This window comes from Lytechinus variegatus, chromosome 1 (genome assembly GCF_018143015.1).
Source record: "Lytechinus variegatus isolate NC3 chromosome 1, Lvar_3.0, whole genome shotgun sequence".
In the NCBI taxonomy this organism is placed as follows: Eukaryota; Metazoa; Echinodermata; class Echinoidea; order Temnopleuroida; family Toxopneustidae; genus Lytechinus; species Lytechinus variegatus.
In genome coordinates, this window is record NC_054740.1 from 28,223,644 (window position 1) to 28,239,739 (window position 16,096).

A 16,096-nucleotide genomic window follows, 5' to 3' on the forward strand; every position below is an offset into this window, starting at 1 on the left:
CGGTTGCTTTGCTCCTTCACATACCCTAACAATTTTTTTCTCCTCTACATTTTCTTCTGCTTGGTCACTTCGCTCCCTCTGACATATTCCCAAAATATATTGGCCCCTGCATTTTTCATATATCCCTAAATAATTTTCTGCTCTGTCGCTTCGCTCCCTTGCACATTTCACAAAAATGTTTTGCCCCCTCCCCCTGCATTTTTTTTTCTGCAGACATCCATGTCCAGTCCAAACTCTCTATCTCTTTCTCAAATACCTTGGACTGATGGGGAGGGGGGGTTGCTTTGGATATGAGAGTGACTGAACAGTTGAAAATCAGTGAAATATTTGGCTTTTTTTCTTTTGTTAGTATTATCTGTGCGAGTGTATCTTACAAACAGTTTATACCAATTTCATTATATAAGACATACAAGTATTCTGAGAAATACCAACAGAAACAAGTGGAATGCCTCTGGCCTTCTCTCGCCTGCATTACGCGATTCGATATAGCAGTAGTACTGACTTTGAAAACAGCTAGTACATAATTATTCACAAAAGAATACTATGTCCATTGACCCAAGATGATTTTTGACCATGATCATATGACCTAAGACATGTGCAAAACAATTATTTATACTTGATTACCTTATGTCTATGTTTCATGAACTACATGTGTAGATCCATACACTTTCTAAGTTAAAATGCAAATTCAACAAATATACCCAACACAGCAAATTTCATTGACCCTAAATGACCTTTGATTTTGGTCATGTGTCCAGAAACAAGCACAAAATATTCAGGAATACATGGTTACTCTAATGTCCCATGAACTAGATCTATAAACTTTAAAGTTATGACAATTCCACCAATACCCCCCTCCACATTATCAAAGTTCATTGTCCCTACATGACCTTTGACCTAGATCATGTTATATGAAACTTGCACAAGATGTTCAGGGATACTTAATTGATCTTAGTCTAAGTTACATGAACTAGATCTCTAAAATGACAGTTATGACAATTCCTCAAGTACGCCAACATGGTCAAAGTTCGTTGACCAAAGTGACCTTTGACCTTGGTCAAGTGACCTGAAATTCAGGCAGGATCTTCAGTTATACACTATCACCCTTATGTCCAAGTTTCATGAACTAGGTCCATACACTCTAGAAGTTATGATATTTCAAATACTTAACCTTGGTTAAGATTTTGATATTGATTCCCCCAACATAGTCCAAGTTCATTGACCCTAAATGACCTTTGACCTTGGTCATGTGACCTGACACTCAGGCAGGATGTTCAGTAAGACTTGATTACCTTTACATGTATGTCCGAGTTTCATGTGCTAAGTCTATATATTTTCTACGTTATGATGACTTATGATTTCAAAACTCTAACCTTGGTAAAGATTTTAATGTTGACGACTCCGCCGTCATTGGAAAAGCGACGCCTATAGTCTCACTCTGCTATGCCGGCGAGGCAAAACCCCAGATTCTTCCTTATTGTCCAAATCCTTAAAAAAAATTATGGTAATTATGGCTCTTTCTATATTACCGTCATTCTTAATTCATCTTTTTTTTTCTATATCAACAGCTCATTCTTAATTGTCACCTTGCTCTATCCTGTTCTATTCTTCAGTCAGCTTGCCATCATTCCTTCTTTTCACAAACTTTTTTATCTTCTGCCATTCTAAGTCAGAATGAATATACTGTAAGACATCATTCGCAACACATTCCTATTTAATGAATTCACTTTTGTTACATGCCCAGTGATAAACTATTTCAAATAATCAGAATGCACACAGTGTAAATTATTTGTTGTAAAGTTGTGCAAATTATGTTTGTCCAAACTTAACAGCAAGTACATGTGATCTACACTACAGGATTTCTGTGTGGTCTTCGGCCTCTTCTCCAAGTTTTTAATAACAGTCCATTATTGGTGTTAACTTCCACTTTACTCCTCTTGGACTTTCTGGTATTGAGTAGTAGTGGTCCTCGAGAAATGAAGGTGCTGAAGACTTTGGTACAGGTGTCTTTGCAGTATCTGGGAGGGTGTTTGCAAAATCGAAATTCTTTCCAGGAATTCCTTGGTTTGGGTCATTTCTGTACGAGACAAATTAGAAAAAAGAAACATTTAAGAAAAAAAGATATCAAACAAAAGGGAAGGTGGTTATTTTCAAGATGGCGTCCAAGATGGCCGTCACTCAGTATCCACCATAGAATCCCATTTAGTTCGATTTTCATGGTCTATGGGGTAAACAAAATTGTTGATACAGGCTAGAGTGAATCATACATGTAATCCTTCCAATGTGATTGGCAAATCCAAGATGGCGCCCAAAATGGCTACCATAGGTTAAAAATCCACAATTCATCTAATTTGCTTTTATTTGGTTCTTATTCAATGGTTTTAAGGGTGAAGTAGTACATTGGAACAAGTTACAAGGTCTGGTGTGTCCAAAAATCCAAGATGGTGTCCAAAATCCAAAGATGATCGATGGCTTCCCAAAATGGAGTTTAAAATGGCTGTTGAAAAATAAATTGGACATAGTTCTTTCATATCCACCTGGGACATAATGATTTTGGTTTCTAGACCAGGTTTCCAATGGTCAAATAAGACATTGGGATAAGTTACAAGGACAGTCGGTTCAAAAATCCAAGATGACTTCCAAAAATGGATTATAAATATTGCTGTTGCTACTTTAAAACAAGTGGAATGCCTCTAGCCGTCTCACCTGCATCACGCGATTCAACATAGCAGCAGTGCTGACTTTGAAAACTACTTAACTCGCACAAGAAGTTCAGTGATACTTGGTTACTCTTATTTCCACAATTTATGAACTAGACCAATACACTTACAGAGATAGGATGGTAATTCAACAAATACCCCAAGGTTGCCAAAATTCACTGACCTAACATGACCTTTGACCTTGATCATGTGACCTGAAACTTGCACAGGATATTCAGTGATACTTGATTACTCTTATGTCCAAGTTTCAAAAGTCAGATCAATAAACTTGCAAAGTTATGATGGTAATTCAACAGATACCCCCATTATGGCCAAAGTTCATTGACCTTTGACCTTGTTAATGTGACCTAAAATGCGCACAGGATGTTCAGTGATACTTGATTACTCTTATGTCCAAGTTTTATGAACTAGACCAACATACTTTCAAAGTTATGATGGTAATTCAACAAATACCCCTAATTCGGCCAAAGTTTATTGACCCTAAATGACATTTGACCTTGATCATGTAACCTGAAACTTGCACAGGATGTTGAGTGATACTTAATTACTATTATGTCCACGTTTCATGTATCAGATCCAAAAACTTTTAAAGTTTTGATTGTAATTCAACAGATGCCCCCAACTCGGCCAAAGTTCATTGACCCTAAATGACCTTTGACCTTGGTCATGTGACGTGAAACTCATGCAGGATGTTTGGCGATACTTGATTAACCTTATGTCCAAGTTTAATGATCTAGGTCCATATATTTCCTAAGTTATGATGACATTTCAAAAACTTAACCTCAGGTTAAGATTTTGATGTTGATTCCTCCACATGGTCTAAGTTCATTGACCCTAAATGACCTTTGACCTTGGTCATGTGACATGAAATTCTAATAGGATGTTCAGTAATACTTGATCAACCTTATGGCCAAGTTTCATGAACTAGGTCCATATACTTTCTAAGTTATGATGCCATTTCAAAAACTTAACCTCAGGTTAAGATTTGATATAGATGCCGCCGCCGCCGCCGTCGGAAAAGCGGCGCCTACAGTCTCACTCTGCTATGCAGGTGAGACAAAAACGACAGTTTGCTCAATATCTAGAAATATGATTTTTCTGTGTCTATAACATGGTTAGATGGGTCAAATAATACATTGGGACAAGATACAAGGAAAGTCAGTGGTCTGTAATGTGCAAAAATCTGAGATGGATTCCAAAAATTAATTCTGAAACTGCTACTATTACTGAAAGCAGACATAGCTCATTTCATTTTGCCCTGGGAGTTGTGACTGTGATGTCTAAACCACTGGTTTCAATGGTCAAATAAAGTAATAGGATAAGTTACAAGGACAGTCAGTGGTCTGGTATGTCCAAAAATAGAAGATGGCTTCCAAAAACCGATCCTACAAAAAAGGCTGCTGATATTTAAAGCGGACATAGCTCATTTCATTTTGGCCTGGGATATGTGATTTTGTCTAAACCACTGGTTTCAAGGGTCAATTAATACATTAGGGCAAGTTACAAGTACATTTTGTGGCCTGGGTTGTCAAAAAATCTAAATTGGCTTAAAAAAATTATTCTAAATTGACTGTTGTTACTTAAAGCAGACATTCATATCGGCCTGGGAGATGCGATTTTAGTGTCTGATTTCAAGGTTCAAAATAATACATTAGGACAAGTTATAAGAACATAATCTGGTCTGGTATGACCAAAAATCCAATATGGCTTCTAAAAATTGATTCTAAAGTGGCTGCTGATACTTAAATGTGACATAGCTCATTTTATATCCACCGGTGATGTATGATTTTGGTGTCTAAACTATGGTTTCAAGGGTCAAATTATATAGGACAAGTTACAATGACACTCATTGGTCTAGTATGTTCAAAATTCCAAGATGGCTTCTAAAAATGGAGTGCAAAATGTCTGATGTTACCTTTTTTTTAAGAAAAGGACATAGTTTGTTCAATATCTGTCTGGGGAATATGAGTTTGGTGTCTAAACTATGGTTTAAAGGGTCAAGTAATACACCAGGGTTAGTTACAAGACCAGTCAGTTGTCTATATGTTAAAATCCAAGACGACTTTTAAAAAAAAAGTGGTGTAAATTGACTGTTTTTACTTAAAAGTATAAATAGTTTATTAGAATTACACCTCGGAGGTATGATTTTGCCGTCTACACTAGAATTTTAAGGGTGAAATCGTAGGACGCATTGCGTTAAGATGAAAGGACAGTAAGGTGTCAGGTATGTCCAAAAAAAGAAGATGGCTTTTAAATAGGGGTATTAAATGACTGTTGTTACTTAAAAATGAATAAAGAACATTACAAATACACCTTGAGTGTATTATATTCGTGTCTACGCTAGGGTTTTAAGGGTTGAAAATACTTTGGGACTGGTTACCATGAATGCAGTTATCTACATGTACTTTCCTTCTAAAAGTTGGCTTCAAAAATGGGTTCTAGATGAAAAAATTAAAATCCATAATTTATTGTTCAAAATAGACATGAAATGAAATACTCAGAAAATTTGCTTTGCCCAATTGATCATGGGCCCGGCAGCCACTATCCCTTTAATCGTTGAACGCCAAACAGGGTAGCTTGAACCCCCGACCTCCCAGTTGTGAAATAGGCGCTCTACCAACTGAGCCAACACACTGGTGTTGATGCTCATCAGGGCCGTCACCAGCTTTTTTCTAGGGGGGGTGCTTTTTATGAAAAAAAAACAAAAACACAAAAACAACGTATTAACTCAATTTCATGCAGTTATATAGCCCGCCGGCCCGAATGGATATAGAAAGTACATACTGGTCAACATGCCTATTGTTCCTCAATGCAGTTTCGGTGTCTGTGTGTCTTTTTCTTTTTTTGGGGGGGGGTTCTGAAGGGGGGTGCGTTCGCACCCTCCGCACCCCCCCCCCCCCTGGCGACGGCCCTGCTCATAGTTCATACAATATCCACCTGTGAGAAATAATCTTGGTGCCTGCACTTATATGCATGGGGATAAGTTGTTTCATGAGTTGGTAAACATACCCATTTTGATGAAAGCTTAGAATCCACCATGAGTTTTGAAACAAATGGAATGCCTTTGGCGGTCTCAACTGCATCACGCGATTCTATATAGAAGCAGTGCCGACTTTGAAAACTACTATAACTCGCACAAGATGTTCAGTGATACTTGGTCACTATTATTTCCACGTTTTATGAACTAGACCAATACACTTAGAGATAGGATGGTAATTCAACAAATACCCCAACGTGTCCAAAGTTCATTGACCTCACATGACCTTTGACCTTGAACATGTGACCTGAAACTTGCACAGGATATTCAGTGATACTGGATTACTCTTATGTCCAAGTTTCAAAAGTCAGATCCATAAACTTTCAAAGTTATGATGGTAATTCAACAGATACCCCCATTATGGCCAAGGTTCATTGACCTTTGACCTTGGTCATGTGACCTAAAATTCGCACAGGATGTTCAGTGATACTTGATTACTCTTATGTCCAAGTTTTATGAACTAGACAAACATACTTTCAAAGTTATGATGGTAATTCAACAAATACCCCCAATTTGGCCAAAGTTCAATGATCCTAAATGACCTTTGACCTTGATCATGTGACCTGAACCTTGCACAGGATGTTCAGTGATACTTGATCACTATTATGTCCACTTTTCATGTATCAGATCCAAAAACTTTTAAAGTTTTGATTGTAATTCAACAGATGCCCCCAAATCGGCCAAAGTTCATTGACCCTAAATGACCTTTGACCTTGGTCATGTGACGTGAAACTCGTGCAGGATGTTTGGTGATACTTGATTAACCTTATGTCCAAGTTTAAAGAACTAGGTCCATATATTTTCTAAGTTATGATGTCATTTCAAAAATTTAACCTTAGGTTAAGATTTGATGTTGACGCCGTCGCCGCTGCCGTCGGAATAGCGGTGCCTTTAGTCTCACTCTGTTATGCAGGTGAGACAAAAATGAAATATTTACCATCCTTGTTACTTGTCCAAATATATTATTTGACCCTTTATACCAAATTTAGACACCAACATTATTTCTTATAGATAGATTATGTACAACTCTGACCATTGAGAGATATGAGTCGTTTTAGATGTCTTTTTTGAAAACCATCTTAGATTTTTTATGCAAACTGGACAACTGCATATCAATGTGACCAGTCTAAACGCATAATTTTAAACATGAAACTTTAGTGTGGACACCGAAATCATATCTCCTTGGTGGATTTAAATAAACTATGTCCTTTTTTTAAAGTAACAGTAGTCATTTTAGACTCTGATTTTTGGAAGTCATCTCAGATTTTCGACATACTGGATGACCACAGACTGTCCTTGTACCTAATTTTCTGACTTTTAATACCATGGTAAAGACATAAAACCTTGGAGGATATTACATGACCTATGTCCATTTGTAAATGCCAGCGGCTAATATTATCTTTAAGGCCACCATGGAGTTAAAGACATAATTGTCCATCCATCATCCTTGTAACATATTCTTATGTATTGTTTATGTTTAACCCTATCTAGGCCGGGGTATTTTGGGAGTTCATATGGCCGGGGGGGGGGGCCATGATCTCGGCCGTGGACCGTGCGATCGCGCCGAAAATTGGCACGCGGGGTTGCCTGGGACATAATCCCGGGGGGGGCACTTACATTGACGAGTGGATACCATGCACGACCAAAAAAAACACGTAAAAGGATGTCTTTTTCACGATAGGGCACGTTACGTACGTAACGTGATAAGGGTGTCAAAAACACAAAAATAATGAAAAAAGGGTATCTATTTCGCTAGGAAATTTACGTGTTTAGGGTCGAATTTGCGGGGATGATAAAACAAAATTAATTTGTTTTATAAAGGATATCCTTTTTGCTCCAACACTTCGTGTTTAGAGTCCGATTTGCGCGAGGTGTAGAAGTAAAGCCGAAGACCGAAGGACCTGTAACAATAAGACATTCCTGTACTTGTTTAGGGGTTCATTTCAGGGAATATTTGCCAAGAGTATCGTTTTGTTTCCAATACTTGTTAAGAGTAGGGTTTCACACGCCAATACTTGTTAAGGGGTGCATTTTCAGAATATGGAAATTACATGTTTAGGGTGCTTTTCGAGACCCCATGGTCGTGCATGGTATCCTCTCGTGAATGGAAGTGGCCCCCTCAGGGACATAATCTACTAGATTGTCTAGTAATTTATTTCATCCGAATCGCTATTAAGCGATAATGCTAATTTATGCGTAATTAGTATGCGAAATCATACTTTTTCCTCTAACTCCTTAAATAAAGCTCCAAATTTACTAATTTTTGGTATAGAAACTCTTTGTGGTGTTCTTAGCAAGTGTACATGGAAACAAGTGGAATGCCTCTGGCCGTCTCACCTGCATCACGCGGTTCAATATAGCAGCAGTGCTGACTTTGAATACTACTCTAACTCGCACAAGATGTTCAGTGATACATGGTTACTCTTATGTCCACTTTTTATGAACTAGACCAATAAACTTACAGAGATATGATGGTTATTCAACAAAAAACCCCAACATGGCCAAAGTTGAGTGACCTTACATGACCTTTGACCTTGATCATGTGACCTGAAACTCGAACAGGATGTTCAGTGATACCTGATTACTCTTATGTACAAGTTTCATGAATCAGGTCCATAAACTTTCAAATTTATGATGGTAATTCAACAGATACACCCAATTCGGCCAAAGTTAATTGACCTTTGACCTTGGTCATGTGACCTGAAACGCACACAGGATGTTCAGTGATACTTGATTACTCTTATGTCCAAGTTTAATGAACTAGACCAATAAACTTTTAAAGTTATGATGGTAATTCAACAGATACCCCCGATTCGGCCAAAGTTCATTGACCCTAAATGACCTTTGACCTTAATCATGAGACCTGAAACTTGCTCAAAACTTTCAGTGATGCTTGATTACTATTATGTCTAAGTTTCATGAATCAGATCCATAAACTTTCAAAGTTATGATGGGAATTCAACAGATATCCCCAATTCGGCCAAAGTTCATTGACCCTAAATGACCTTTGACCTTGGTCATGTGACGTGAAACTCATGCAGGATGTTCAGTGATACTTGATTAACCTTATGTCCAAGTTTCATGAACTAGGTATATATATTTTCTAAGTTATGATGACATTTCAAAAACTTAACCTCAGGTTAAGATTTCGATGTTGAATCCTCCAACATGGTCTAAGTTCATTGACCCTAAATGACCTTTGACCTTGGTCATGTGACATGAAACTCTAATAGGATGTTCAGTAATACTTGATCAACCTTATGGCCAAGTTTCATGAACTAGGTCCATATACTTTCTAAGTTATGACGTCATTTCAAAAACTTAACCTCAGGTTAAGATTTGATGTTGACGCCGCCGCCGCCGTCGGAAAAGCGGCGCCTATAGTCTCACTTTGCTTCGCAGGTGAGACAAAAATTGCGATATCAAATAATTTTCTTATGTATTTTATTGTTTTTTGCAATTTCTTATGTATTTTTCTTTTTGACCTTTCGTTTTTCATTGTTTTTTCAATGAAATTTATTGGGGACTCTTCTGTGATCATAAAAAGCAGAAAATAAATACATTTAGACCAGCAAAACTAAAAATAATCATACATTTATGAATTTTGCTTGAAAACACAATTTGCATTGACTTTGTACACGAAATCACGTTTTTGAGCAATTTTTGGTCCGACATGCACTTACAAAATGTTACGTAATTTCGGAACCACGTACCCGGGTGACTTAAAGTTGGTCTCAAAAGTTGCGCAAGACTTGAAAGTAAAAAGTCAGCGAGCGGCACGGTCAAAAAATTTTGCACAGCGAAAATATTGCGCGATTTGTTGAGGGGGAGGGCCTCCGAGACCCCCCCCCCCCCGCCTAGATAGGGATAACCCATTTAACAATGGTATAGGCACAAAAATCATATTCCGGATATTGAACAAACTATGACATTGGGTTTTTTTTAAGTAGCAACAGCATTTCTTACTCCTTGGATTTTTGAACATACCTGACCACTGAGTGTTGTCCCAATGTATTATTTGACCATTGAAACCATGATCTAGACAACAAAATCATATTCGCGCCTAATACTAATTTGTTATTATTATTAGCTCACAAGCTTCAGATGAAAATTTTACAATTTTTAGAACTTTTTAAACTCAAACACAATTGAATAGGTTTACAGGATTTTATTAGTCATGATTTTAATGCATGTATTTCACATTGTAACAACTAAAGGGAAACTGTTTTTTATGCCAACATTTTACTCATTTTTATTAAGATTTCTTATGTGGTGGAAGATGTGTTATTTTACAAACTGCGTCATTCTCCAAATTTTAAGTAAGCGTTCTCAGAATTGAGCAGGACGGTTTCTTGGGACGGGCGACCACTCACCCCCCCCCCCCCTTGGTTCTTCTTCTTTTTTTTATCTGTATGCTTAATGAGTGCAAGGTGTCAGGGGTGACTGCTGGGTTGGTGGGTGCAGTTGTTTGATTTAACGTGCTTATGGTTGTTTGGATGAATGAGGAGTGTGCTATGAATGTAAATGTTTTTTTTTTTTTGTAAGAGATTGTTTGTCGGCCCTATTAATGTAGTGAGGTTAGCTGACCCTAAGTTCCGCCTGAGCGATGGATTTGAATAACCAATTCCATTGCCCAGGTTGAATGGTGTTGTAGAGGATTGGCATTCCCTGGCTGGAGCTGTGCATTGAACTTGACTGCTCGCTCGTCCCCAGACACACTCCTGTCTTTAGTTCTTTTGTTACTTGCTTAAATCTACGTTTTTATTGTTTGAATTTGAGTGGCGATGTTTGTCAATAAGCATTCTTCCACCACCACCATCTTTCAGTCTTCTATTTGTTCTTTTGTTAAGTTGCATTATATTTTCTTAATCATTTCAAGTTTTGATGTTTTTAAATCAGCTATTTATACATGTATATACCTGTAAATTGTACACAATACAGCCTTTTGGCTGCAACGTGCAATGATTTCGAATAAAATCTTTTCAATTCAATTCATCTCACATGTAGATATGATATCAGCTATGTCCATTTTAATCATACAGCCATTTTAAACTCAATTTTTGGACACACAAGACCACTGACTGTCCTTGTAACTTGTCCCGATGTACTACTTCAATACTTAAACCATTGCACAGAATTGAATTTAGAATTAAAGCCACTGAAGTAATAGATGAATTATATTTTTTAGCCTACGGCAGCCATTTTGGGCGCCATCTTGGATTTCCTGGTACCTTGGAGTGCTAATATTCACTCTAACTTCTATCAATAAATTTGTTTACCCACTGGACCATGGAATATGAACATAAATAGGATTCTAGAGTGGATAATGAGAGAACTATATCCATTTTCAGTGAATGGCGGCCACCTTGGACACCCTCTTGAAAATAAGTACTTTCCCAGATGTAGATTTTGGTAGATTTTTAGTACTTTATTCCTGAGGTCAAATACTGCCAGAAACAGTTGAAAAATCATTTGTTGCAATTTGTTCCAAGTCAAACCATATATTGACCCGTTTACAAATCAAAGGGAGATAATATGGAGTACCGGGTATATTTCTTTATAACACATATATGATATGGATCTACTGTACCTACTTAAGACGAGGCGGGAAATCAAATATGGTTGGGGCAGCATCCTGTCTAAGACGAATCGTTTGCCCAGTCCAGTCAAAGCAAGCATCTTCAAAATAATCAGAACAGAGTACAGAGCTCTTGGAGGAATTCAATGAAGCTTGCTTCATATTGACCATCCATACTATGTTACAGTACCGGTACAGTCCAAAAGCTGAATGGAAATCTGCAGAAAATGTAAACACATGTCATAAAATCAATTACTCATGAGAAAACTCTAGGCCTACTCAGCAGTGGCCCATTTCTCAACAACTGGACAAGTTAGTCATATATCTTTATCTACCAAACACAGAGATAGTTCCAATCTTACCCAGAAGGATTAACTTGAATCCATTGATATCATTATATCAATACTATCAGTAGAAGGTACATAAGCCTAAGTCACATAATAGCATATAATTTTCAAAAAGTAAACTTATGATAAAACTTACAATTATTGTGATGAATCTGGAAATACATCCAATCAAAATAATAGCAGAGGCAAAATAGAAGGGGGTGAATATAAAAATAGTATTTCTATTTGAAAAAAAATCAATTCATTTGATCACCTAGTGTTTTATCATGTTGACCTGAGCATCCATGATTACAACTCATGCAGAAATTGTAACAAGCAGAACCAAACAGAATCAGTTTGCCACACTCAAATTAATTTGCATTGTTTATTTGTTACATGGGTCAGTCCATGTCATATCAACCAATGCTTGTCACCCAACCCACTTCGATTTTCTTTAAACTCGCACAAAATGTTGCCCCAAGTGTCTGACGGAAAAATCTGAAATATTTTGCCCCAAGGTCAAATGGTTGCTAAGATACGGCCTCCCATAGCAACCAATGCGCGCACAACAAAATTATTTTAAATAAAATTGCCTATTTTTGATTGACTACTGCAGCAAAGTTTGATTGATAGCAGTCTTTATTTTCAGTAAATTGGAAGAACTTTTTGGTCTAAACATGCAGAGTATACTGTAGCGCGGACCTGTCAACCGGATTTTGCACACGAGGTCACCGAAAATGGCGTTAAGCATCCGTGTCAATGATTTCAGAAGCATGTTTGGAGGCTCATAAATCCAAAACTAAATTAGCTTAGAACCAAATATTGTGCACATTAATGTACTTTCAGATACTCAACAGATTTACAAAAAATTGACCAAAGAGTATGTGTCGTTTTCCTGTAGGGCGCCGTCAAAGTTGGATATTTTCAAAAGATGCCAAGTTCAAGGTCACGGATCGCCTCCCGTCCCATCGAGGAGGGGGACCAATTTCTGTGTTTTGATAGACATTTACCCATATTTTCAAGTGTTACTTGAGAAATTTTGCTAACGGAATGTTTAGGGGCTGATTTGCGCATTCCAAAATGGTCGTAAACACCCTAAAATTGATGTTAATGACAATATATGCTTTTCAACAATTTTCAAATTGTGATAACTCATATATAGGGCCTATGAGATTATTTCATATTGATGTTATTTTATAAGAATAATGCTAAGAAGTGACTGATCAGGGAAAATACAGATAATTTTGGGCCCCTTCCCGGGCCATCATCCCCTATTGGCGAAAGTCGGATCCACCCTTGTGACACACAAAAAGAAAGGATCCCCAGTGCCCCCCCCCCGGAAAAATATCCTAGCTACGCCACTAGACTGATTTCTTCATCCCAAACCATTACAAGATTATTTCTATCCAGGATGTAAATCAATTCTAGAGAGGCATCATTCTGGGAGTCTTACCTCTGGCCGGGCAGCGAATATTTTTTCTGCATATGGAAACGCTATGGAATATGAATAATTCATACGTTGATTTAAAAAAAATGAAGTGCGCAGGCGCATGGACTTGGCAATAGTTCTCTAGCTTTATCAATTTGTACATGAACAAATGGACGAGCACACTCTTGTACATAAATTAATGGACTCCATCGCATCCTCCCCGCTTTCTCAAAGTTTTGATTTCTCTCCCTTCCTCTCTCTAATAGCTGGCTTGGTCACATTTGTCCTACGGCCGGCGTACAGCGGTACGGTGAGTCGAAAGCAGCAGTTTCTTTAATTAGGTGATCTGTCAATCGACAATAATAATGCCGTTTTTACATTATATATTAAGATCTAGGCCGGAATATCTTCAGCCTGTATAATTCATTACCATTTCAGATGTGCAGAAAAGACAAATCACCCTCCCCGGCCCCATGCTGTACTGACAACAGTACATAAACTTGAATACACGGGACTAGCATTGTTTTTGCAAATGCAAGTTTGGTAACGATTAACGAATTCGCGAATTTCCCTTTTTTAACGTAATTTTTGAGTCGAAAACATTTAAGCTGAACTTACGAAATCAATGTCCATCCCAATCCTAGCGATTAGAGCAGTTGTATGCAGCTCATGTAGGCATGAATAATGTGAAATCTAAGCTAAGACAAGTTCACCAACTCGTCAACAACTACGTGACCGGCCCGACCGGAGCTTTAGTACAGCTAGCTAGCTGCAGGCGCTGGCAATCAGCGACCCATAGCAGACAGAGGAGACAAAATTTTTTTGTGTGTTTTGACACAAAATCATTTCGTCGACGGAATGATTTCGCAACGGAACGAAATGAATAGACAGAGACAAAATTTTTTTGTGTTTTGACACAAAATCATTTCGTCGACAGGATATCGCATCTGAACGAAATGAATAGACAGAGGAGACGAAATTTTTTTGTGTTTTGGCACAAAATCATTTTGTCCACGGAATAGATATCGCATCGGAACGAAATGAATAGACAGGGGAGACGAAATTTTTTTTTGTGTTTTGACACAAAATCATTTCGTCGACAGAATAAATTTTGCATCGGGACGAAATGAATTTTGTGGACGAAATTGATTAAGGGTGACACAGAATAAATTTCGTATACGAAATCACACTGCATCATGACGAAATGATTTTCGTTTGAGTGAAAAAACAAAGTGTGCATACAGAATTTTCCATTGGACACTTAGGGCGCCATTTCGTTAGATCAAAATTCATTTTGTACATACGAAATAAATTTTGTGGACGCAATTACATTTCGTCTCAACGAAAATTGATTTCGTCGGACGAAATTAATTTTATGTGACAAAAAATAAATTTCGTATACGAAATAAAACAGCGTCATGACAAAATGATTTTCATATGAACAAAAACAAATTTTGTGTACGGAATGGCGTGAATTGGACGGAATTAAACATCGGACATTTGGTGCGCCATTTCGTTTGATCAAAATTCATTTCGTATGGCACGCCAAATAAAGTTTGTGGACGTAATTACATTTTGTCTAGACAAAATTTATTTCGTGCATTTCGTCGAGACGAAATTAATTTTATGTGACAAAAAATAAATTTCGTATACAAAATAAAACAGCGTCATGACGAAATGATTTTCGTCTGAATAAAAACATATTTTGTGTACGAAATGACTTGATTTGGACGAAATATACTGGCGGACACTTGGCGCCCCATAGTGCAGTGCACTGAGACGTGAGCGGTATACACGTAGCGTCGGTCAAAGACCGAATGACGTGTTGGCCTGGGTCGAAACGGGAAATCCCCTGTTATTATGAGTGGAACCGTACATGGTGCGTGTTGTCGATTTTGGATGATACGGGTTTTTCTGTAATACAGTAGACAATCTTCCACTCTCCGCATATCTCGTGTAAGAACAAAGTTCACTTTGGGCACTCCAGTTTGCACAATGACAATGATTTTATTTCTTGACGGCCCCTCCTGTGGGCATAAAAGAAATATAACAAATTAAAACAATGGTAATAATGGGCATGTCATGCCGGGGGGGGCACTTACATTGACGAGTGGATACCATGCGCGACCAAAAAAACACGTAAAAAGGATGTCTTTTTCACGATAGGGCACGTTACGTACGTAACGTGATAAGGGTGTCAAAAACACAAAAGTAATGAAATAAGGGTATCTATTTCGCTAGGACAATTACGTGTTTAGGGTCGAATTTGCGGGGATGATAAAACAAAATTAAAATGTTTTATAAAGGATGTCCTTTTTGCCCCAACACTTCGTGTTTGAGAGTCCCGATTTGCGCGAGGTGTAGAAGGTGGGGTCGTACTAAACCAAATAAGGTAAAGCCGACGACCGCCAGAAAACATTCCTGTACTTGTTTCAGGGGCGGATCCAGCTTTCGCCAATAGGGGGGGCCGAAAAATATTTTCATCAACTTTTTTCTCGCTTGGCCGCTGTAATCTGATTTTTTGGGGTGGTTTTTCGGGGGTAGTCCTAACTAAAGACTGAAGTTTTAAGTAAATGTTAGTTTTCATTGTTATAAACAAGATAAGGTATATGCGAGCGCGAAGCGCGAGCTCAAATTCTTTGATATTTTATGTCCTTAGACCTGAAGATTCTGAGGAGATTGTATAATCATAAAAAGAAAGAGATAAGTAGGCTATCCAACTAAACAATGCGAGCGCGAACCGCGAGCCCAAATTCTATTATAGTAACGTGAAAAGGTACTCAATTAGGACTGTTTTTTAGTGATTAATGAAGAGGATACAAGTATTACCAATTAAATAATGAGAGTGAGAAGCGCGAGCTCAATATTCTGATATTCCGACCTGAAAACTGGACAGTCTAAAGCGCGTTTTTATTTAAAGGTCATGTCCACCTCAGAATAATGTTTATTTGAATCAATAGAGAAAAATCAGACAAGCACAATGCTGAAAATTTCATCAAAATCGGA

At 37.8% G+C, this 16,096-nt stretch overlaps 1 long non-coding RNA gene across 2 annotated transcripts; it reads right to left on the reverse strand.

Moving 5' to 3' along the window:
• Positions 1–1,700: 1,700 nt before the first annotated feature.
• Positions 1,701–14,098, reverse strand: LOC121410502. Of its 2 annotated transcripts, none has more exons than XR_005969350.1 (3): positions 13,709–14,098; positions 11,348–11,553; positions 1,701–2,077 (listed from the first exon to the last, which is right to left on the reverse strand). It is a non-coding gene; the product is annotated as an uncharacterized LOC121410502 (long non-coding RNA). The 2 variants fall into 2 exon arrangements; XR_005969349.1 differs by having other exon boundaries at positions 11,352–11,553; positions 13,709–14,092.
• Positions 14,099–16,096: the final 1,998 nt, after the last annotated feature.